Genomic DNA, 9,521 nt, shown 5'->3' with positions numbered 1-9,521 from the left:
ATTTAGTCCATACTTCTAATGCAATCCTGATCAATATCCATTTCTTTGTAGGAAATGAGAAATTGATTCTAAAATTCGTATGGACATGCAAATGACCAAGAATAGCCACAATATATTTAAAAAGAAAAATGTAGTTGGAGGACTAACACTGATTTCAAGACTCACTGTAATGTTACAATAATACACCAGTTTGATATGAGCTTAAGGATAGGCAAATAGGTCAGAGGAACAGTATTCTGAGTCTGGAAATAGAACAACATGTTCAATTTTTGGCAAAGACTGAGTTATTAAAGAAAGAAAAAATCTTTTCAACAAATGTTACTGGAACAAGTAGATAAATAGGAGGAAAAAATATACCAAAATATATATTCATAAACAAAAATAAATTTGAGATGGATCATAAACTTAAAGATAAATGTTAAAACCATAAAACTTCTTTTAGAGGGAAATATAAGAGAATATCTTTGCAAATGGTGGGTCTGCAAAATTTCTTAAACAGGACACCAAAAGTAATAATCATGAATGACAGCAATGATAAAATATTTTCATCAGTTTTTTTAAAAACATCAATCAAAACACCAGTAATAAAAAATGAATAGGCAAGCTACATACTGGGAGACACTATTCACACTACCTATACTTGCAAAGGATTTTTTTTCTTCCTGTTTTTTTGTTTTTTGTTTGCTTGTTTTTAAAGAAAGAGAGAATGTGGAGGAGGGCAGGGGAGGAGCAGAGGGAGAGAGATTCTCAAACAGGCTCCACGCCCAGTGCAAGGAGCCCATCAGGGGTCTCCGTCTCAGACCCTGAGATCATGACCTGAGCCAAATCAAGAGTTGGATGCCTAACTGATTGAGACATCAAGGTACTCCCCTGCAAAGGATTTTTATAAAGAATGTTTACAAATGCTCACAAGTCAATACCAAAATACAAGCAAAAACAAAGGCAACCCAATAGAGTATAGAGATGAAAGATTTGAGCAGATACTTAACAAAAGAATATAAACAAATGATTAATAACCACATGAAAATGCTAGCATCACTGGGGAAAGGGAAACCAAAATCACAAAGTATCACTTTATGCCTACTTGAATAGCTAAATTTAGATTCTTGATAACAAATGTTGACAAAAATATGGTGCAATTTGGACTTTCCCATATTGCTAGGAATGTAAAATGATTCAACTACTTTACAAAATGGGCCATTTCTTACAAAGTTAACTATATACCTCCCCTCTGGTCAGGTCATTCTAGTCCCAAAATATCAGTCCACAAACGAAGACATGAACTGGAACGTTTAGAGCAGCTTTATTCATAATAACCAAAACCCACAAAGAATTCCAAAGTCCAAGAGAATGGATAAAGAAATTGTGATGTGCTTTCACAACGGAGCACTAGTCATCAACAAAATCGCATGAACAACACATCCGTGATCACAGGTTAAGTCCGTTGGGAAGCAACTACTGAGGAGGTGGGACTGCACAAAATTATTAGAGAGTAACACCTGAAGAAAGAGAGAAGAGAAAACTTGATTGGTCAGAACTCTTCATGCCTTTGCAGTCCTGAAGGTCTCTGCCAGATCAATGGGAAGCTTGTGAGCCAAGATTTCTCATAAGAGGGGCTCTGCATAGGGTGTAAATGTCTTGCACCAAGACTTTACTGCCATTGGCTGGAGTCCTTCTCAGTAACAGCATGATCTCACCTACTTCTGCCTTGGTTTGCCATTGCAAGAGCACCTCTCAAGGAAAGTGTAACACAGCCTCAAAGCTTAGGTGGATCATGAAGGAGCTTCAGGCAGAGGCTAGCAGGTGACCACAGTTCTTGCAGTTGGGCAGTCAGTTCTTTCTTGTTGGGGAACTCAGAGCAGAATCACTCAACAAACAAAAATGAATCTGAACCTCATTATTTGAGTAAATGAAATTAGACGCAAAACCAGATGTACTACATGAGTCCTTTCATATGATATTCAAAATCAGGTATAGCTATGTATATAGAAATCAGAATAGTGCTTGTCTTCGGGAGGGTGAGAAATATCTGAAGCGGGGCATGAGAGAATATTCTGGGGCGATGAAAAATTTTATACCATAATTAGTGTACTGAATGTGTCGCTGTGTTTGTCAAAAGTCATCCACTTGTACAGTAGAGCTATACATTTCACTTCAGTTTTAAAAATCGCTATGTTTAACCACTGTTCCTCCTTCTTATAGTAAATACAAAAGATATAAGCATCTGAAACTTAAAATAGCCATCAAAATTGTTTATAATTCTCTATTCATTTACAGTTGCCAACCGGTGATTAACTATTAGGATAACTGGGTTTGAACACAGGCAGTTGACCTTGACTGTCACTTAACTGAGTATGATGTGAGTGTGTGTGTGTGTGTGTGTGTGTGTGTGTGTGTGTGTGTGTGTGTGTCTTCTAGGTGAGTACTGTTGTATAGTTGTGTGTATATATAGACATGCCTAGGTCTGCATTACTAATCAATTGCACATTTTAAATAAGTTCAAGTATGACTACAGAGTATGTCCAGACCTTATTTTGAGGTCTCCATCAATAGCCAGTGGAGTGGTTATACACATGTGTGCATGCATTCAAATTAACTTTATACTCGTTTTATTGAGATAATACAAGTGTAAGGTTTCATGTAAAAAAGCAGTTCTGCCCTTCTGTTCTCCCCTAGGTATCCCCTTCTACTTGTTCTTGTATTTATCTTAAAATTTGTTTAATATTTTCATACATTGCTGTTGAATGATTTTGTATTTTATTTTATTTTTTTAAGATTTATTTATGTATTTGAGAGAGGGAGGGAGAGAGCATGAGCAGGGGGAGGGGGGAGAGAGAGAGGGAGAGGCAGAGAATCCCAAACAGACTCCCTGCTGAGTGTAGAGCCCGTGTGGGGCTTAATCTCACAACCCATGAGATCCTGACCTGAGCCAAAATCGAAAGCCAGCTGCTTAGTTGACTGAGCCACCCAGGTGCCCTTTGATCCTGTATTTTAAATATTATCTAATGACTTGTTTTTATGGTGGGTACAAATTTAGTCCTTTTACATCAATAATCCCATTCTGGATTTTTTTTCCACCTATCATTTTAACATATCTTCAGACTATTTACTTAATATTCATACTATTTTGAATGTATAAAAATAACACACTGCCAAGTCAAGTGACATGTTTATTTTTTCTTTCCTGTATGATTAATAGTTTCTCCTATTATTAAAAATTGCCTTGTATTGTTTTGCATACTTATTTCTATACTAATCAATTCATCTATAATTTCCAGTAGCTATTCAGTGCAATTTCTCAAATGTTCAGATACCTTCCAGAATTTATCACCTCAATTTATTTGCAGAATTCTTGCTCCTGAATACTTGTATCTTCCTGCTCCAGTATGAATTAGTTATTCTTATGGTCTACACATAGCTCTTGTCTTAGAACTTTTTTCCTTGGTCATCTTTTGCCTATCTTTTGGGGTGGATTTCCAGTTTCTTTGATCTCATGTTCTTGTCCTTTCTTATTTAACTTTCTCAATTTAGTAAATTCCTGATCACATGTGCAAAGATGGTAATTTTTTGAGAAATTGCATGTGTATTTTTTTGTATCTTCACATTGGATTCATAATTTTTCCCACTATTGAATTCTATGATAAAACCAAGATTTCCTCAGAATTTGTAAATCATTACTCTTTTTGTCTTCTGACTACCATTACTACTGAGAGTCTCTTGACTTTGTATGAACTTTGCATAAGAACGGTCATATTTTTCTTCTCTCTACAAGCTTTGAGCTCTTCACATAACCCTTTTGATGATGCAAATTTAATGACAATTATGTATTTTAATAATCATTGTTTTAACACATATATTGTAATACTTATTTGATAATTTTCTTCCATTCTTTTCTCTATTTTCTTTCTGAAATTCATTAGATGTCTGACCTTCTAATCAAATCTCTAATCATTTTTAAAAAATATGGTTTTCTCCTATTGTCTCATTGTCTTTTTTTACTATTCTCTGCAAGATTTCCTTAACTTTATCTCTCATTATTCCCCCTTAAAGTAAATTTTGCATATTGTATTTCAGTGCTATGATAGACGTAGACTGTTAGGAACACCTATGCGTTATGCTTGACAACCCCACTAATGTACATCCATCTGCTCCTGTATGGTTTTCTTCCCTCTTGTTACAATGAAAATATTGTCTGTCCTCCCATCTAAGGCCGTGCCACTGCTTCATCTGTTTATTTTTGTTTATTTATGTTTTCATTCATTTATTTGTGCCTATGTTTGTTGAACAAATATTTATTATATGCCTGTTTCATAGCCCTCTTGTAGGTGGGACAAATGAAATAACACCTTCATAGGGTCTTATTTGAGGGGACAAGAAGACAATATACAACAATAACAAATTATACTGAACGGTAAATTAGAACATTATAACTCAGTCCTTTGCATGTTTTGAAGGATTTTGCTCCTGCAACCAATCCCCTCATCTCCTGCACCATCAACTTCAATATCTACTGAATCATTTTTATTAGCAAATAAACGCTCTATAATACATTTCAACTTAAAAAAAATTCTTACACTTTGTTGGTCCCCTTTACCTACTGACACATTTCTGTGCTCCTAGAGTTTGTTGTCTGTGCTCAGTACCATCGCTTTTCTGTGTCCTTGCTTCTTTCTCACTCCATCACATTAGGAAAATGCTACTGTCAAGGTGACCCTGTTGCCAGCGCTAATGGACAATTCTTAATCCTACCATCACCTCCTCTTCACAGTGAAAACAGTTGATCAGTCTTTCCTTTTTGAAATACTTTGTGCACTGGATTTTCAGAATACTGTCCTTCTTTCCTCCAATCTTGTTACCAGTTCCTTGTCTCGCTTTCTGGCTAAACCTCTAAATACCGGGCTGACCATTTACACACAGTCTTGGCTTACTTCTCTGAGCCCACGGCCCTTCACTAGCCGAACTCCTCCAGTTTCAGGTCTAAATGCCTTTTGCATGATGACGAGTCCAAACACATATAACCAGGTGCCTAGTTTTGATACCTTCACTAGGATAACAACTAACAATAAGAGGTTAACAGTAATTAAGTGCTTTTTATGAGCCAGAAACTGTTCTAAGAACAGTTAGAACATTAATTAATACATATTATTTCCCAACAGCTAATTTTACAGATGATGAGGTTGAAACGCAGAGTGCTTAATTCAGTTCTTAATATTATATAGCTAATAAATGATTTAACCAAATTTAAGCCTAAACAGTCTGGCTCCACCTGCCCATGCTCTTACCAACTACACCGTATTTCTTTTGGCTAATTACCACCTGGCATTTCAGATTAAATACAGGAAGACATTTAATTTAAATCGGATTTGTTTGTAACAGAAACCAATGCCATATGTATGTGGGTTTATATGTAAATATACAACCCATATTTAAAGATTAAACAATATACGCTCAAGACAAAAATGAGGTAGAAGCTGATTTCCAAGACAGCCAACAAATGTACACTCTCCTAAAATAATATTTTGTCTGTTTTCCGCTTTCATCCAGCTGAAAATGTGGTCACTATCAGTATTAATGTTAAGGAATCAGAGTGTAGAAAACCTAGAGTCTGTGGTAAAGATGGAAGAAATATTTATAAATATGAAGGTAAAAGCCTGTTATATATGTAAATAAATTGATCATCAAACCTAGATTATTTCCATCAGTTTATTGCTGAATGACATTGAAGATGACAAAAATAGGCTAAGATATTTCCACAGGATAAATGAACATGTTTCTTGCTTCGTGTGACATTTACTATTGATTTGATACAATGTGGAATGATATCATAACTGAAATAGTAATAGACTATATCAATAACTGAAAGCAGCACAAATTGAGTACAAACGACGTGAAAAGAGAGAGTCACCAGTTCACTTAGTCAATAAAGATCACAGCTTTCCAGATCATGCTTGAATTGGTGCTATTAATCACACTCCGCACTTACAGCAGACAATATTGTGCAGCCGATGATTGATAATCATCTCGGACATAATGGCAGGTCTTCATGAACCAGGAGCACTGGGCCACATATTTGAGATCTCACAGATTGTCAGAATCCACAGTTCAATACCTGCTCAAATCAGTTACTTCTTTTATTGTTATTATTGAATATATTGGGAAAAAACAACTGAAGAGCGATTCTTTAGATTTCTTAGGTCATTTTTGAAATTCAGGTGAATTTATGACACATTGATCATGAACATAAAAGTTATTAGAAGCAATTGTTCTATAATAAAAATTGAGTGCACATAATATGGTTATAGCACAAACATCTGGCACTCATGCAGACATCATTCTGTAAACCCATCTAACTAACTCTATTTTCCTTTCTGATCGTATCAGGGTAGCTTGCGGCATGACAGTGACTTGAGTGACAGGCGTCCACCCCGGCGCAATGTGATGCATACTTATGTTTTGTTTGTGGAAATCATCCCTCCTTGAAAAACGGAAATTTTTAAATTGGTTTTTATTGAAAAGAGGTATATAAGGAAGCAGTGTTGTTGTCTTCGCTCCTTAAAAAGTCAAAGTTATTATAGGCTCCAGCTTTCATAAAAATTTTACTAAGTTTTTAAGTTGACTTTTCGGTTTTGTAATGAAAAAGAACATGAATTATTAAAAAGCTCCAGACAGGTTTTCTTTATATATATATATATATATATATATATATATATATATATATATATATATATTAGAACCATACAGTACAAGGGAAAAGACAATGTTCAAGAAAAAGCACAGCACTCACTACGTTTAAGAGAGGTTAACATCCTCACATCTACCTCCACAGAAACAGTCAAAATCACTTTCAAATTTTAAAGTTGTGTTGGGGGGCGCCTGGGTGGCACAGTGGTTAAGCGTCTGCCTTCGGCTCAGGGCGTGATCCCGGTGTTCTGGGATCGAGCCCCACGTCAGGCTCCTCCGCTGGGAGCCTGCTTCTTCCTCTCCCACTCCCCCTGCTTGTGTTCCCTCTCTCGCTGGCTGTCTCTATCTCTGTCAAATAAATAAATAATCTTTAAAAAAAATAAAATAAAGTTGTGTCGGTGTCAGATTGACTATATGTCATATACAACTGTGGTAAGTATCTGTTATGGAATCCTTAGTGAGAAGGTGAGCATGTTAGATTTGAAAGGGGCTTTTGAGGACACCTAGTTTGGTCCTGGAAGCGTTGTGGAAATTTCATAGTGGTACTCCCATCGGAGGGTCTTCCAGCGTTTGCTCAAACATTTACTTTTATAAGAAATCTATAGCTTCAGAAGGCAACATTCTTTATTAACGTTCTGTATTAGAAATCTACTGTTGTAGGGAGACTTGCTTATGTTAATCCAACATCTATCTGGCCTTGACTTCACAGGGAGGCCCTCCAAGGGTACAGGCACAACCAGAGAGCTCACAAAAGAGGCCCTTAAAATGTTTGTAAGTATGTGAAATGTTACTTTGATGTTGAAGAGTAACCAATTATTTCCATCGTTCATATAAATATCGTAATGAAAACTGTTAACAAATTTGAACCTTAATAGTGCTTTGGTAAAAGAATTGCAATGGCTTTATACACTGAAATTACTTTTATCAGAACAAATCAATTCCCAGTTTTGAGAAGTCTGTGAAAAAGCATCAAATGTGAATAGAGGAAAGATGCGTGAGGATTTGGATTCCTGAGCTTTTCTTTGGTCCCGTGTAACCATATCTTCATTCCTTCACAAGTAGCAGACGTAATGGATCATACATCAAGCACTGTAAACAGCTTTCCACCACCGGAGCAGTCATGTAGGCGAAATGTGGTCCCCTGCCAATAAACTCATGCTCTCCTTTCAATTATATCAATCTCTAAGTTGGCTTTACACATTATGTGTTTATTTGCCAAGCAGTAAATTGATTTGTGAGGGGGGGAGAGTATTTTAAAAGGAGAAAACAATGCCTACAGACTCCAATAGCCATGCATCATTATATCAGGAGGCTGTGCAGGAGAAGAAACAAAGACCTCTTTTGCTGTTTTTCTTTTTCTTTTTCTTTTTCTTTTTTTTTTTTAAATCCAGTTGCCTCAAAGATAACTTGGCCCCCCTGACTATATTTTGTCTTTGAATGCCTGATATTCTCTGAGTATACTTATTAATCAGAAAATATTCTAACGGATCACTTAAAAGAGAAGACAGGGATTTAGAATTTAGCACAAGCATGTCATTTTAATGTGGATTAAACTAAGAAGCCAAACCTCAGTTCTGATTCAGAATTCTGATTATTTGAACAATGTAGAGAAAACAACCAGGGGGTTTAAGTAAAAATTCTACCAACTCACGTTTTTTGTAGCTTTTCATAGACAAGCAGGTCTTATCTTAAGAAAAAAGGGCAAATTCTGACACATTTCTTATAGAAAATGTTCTTTCTGCTTTGAATTGAGGGAAGGGGATGGTAAATAGGGAACAAGTTAAAACCTACCCATTTTTCTGTCAAGCTTGGGTAATTAAAAAGTAGGTATATTACATATTTGTAAGAGAACTTGCAGTTTTTGGCTTGTATTGGGTAGCAGAAAGAAGGTAATTTTCTCAAACCTTGCCATTTTCACTCACAATCTTAAAACATATGTAATTATTTATATAGTGTATCTTGCGGGGGACAGTGTAAGAAAAAATGTTTAATAGAGATAAGAAAATGAAGGTTTTCCTTTCTTGTAAGAGGATGATGCAATATAAAATATGGAAACAATTTATCTTGATAGAGCTCTAGAAAAAAAATAATAGGACAAAGATCAGTAAAAAATAAAGCGTTCGGGATGCCAAGGACATGAGACATGCACACAAAAGTTGGTGGTCTAGAGCCCTGAATAGAAAACGAGTAAATCTGCCATTGACAGAGTAGGCAAGAAGGATGAGGAGTTATTTTTTTTTAATTTCTCATCATGTTGGTGTTCGTATAAAACTCCAACAATATAAGCTATATAATATTTAGCTCTGTTTTGGTTTTGCTTGGTTATGTACCCCAAATACTATACAATATTGACCCATATAAATCATACATCCTAGGCCAGAAAAGAAACACATTACACTCTTCTTTACCTGTCAGAATGAAAACATGAGAAAAAGATGCCATTAATTTTATTGTTTATTAAAAATAGTTTATTTTCTAAGAACCACATCCTCATAAATGAGAAACCTGTCAGGTCCATACATAATAGTTACTAGGAAATCATTCCAGTTACCTAAAAGCAAGTTCTGTCTTTCTGCATTGGATCTGTGTGCTTTCAAATGACTCAGATAGTCTGACCTATTGTAGGGTAACTAACCATCTGGTTTGCCAGGAGCCAAGGGATTTCACTTGCAGTGTGAAAACTGGGAAAAGTCCTGGGAAAACTCAGATAGTTGGTCACCCCAGTGGATCCACAATTACCAAGGAATCTCTAAATTTAACCCATAAAAGTCAGTGGAAAAAAAGAAAGGCTCAATTGCATTACCAAAAAGCCCCAGAACTGATCATTTCCCAGCTTATCT

Source organism: Ursus americanus, chromosome 12 (assembly GCF_024610735.1).
Source record: "Ursus americanus isolate L20-20 chromosome 12, mUrsAme1.1.p, whole genome shotgun sequence".
NCBI lineage: Eukaryota > Metazoa > Chordata > Mammalia > Carnivora > Ursidae > Ursus > Ursus americanus.
This window is presented reverse-complemented; position numbering follows the sequence as displayed.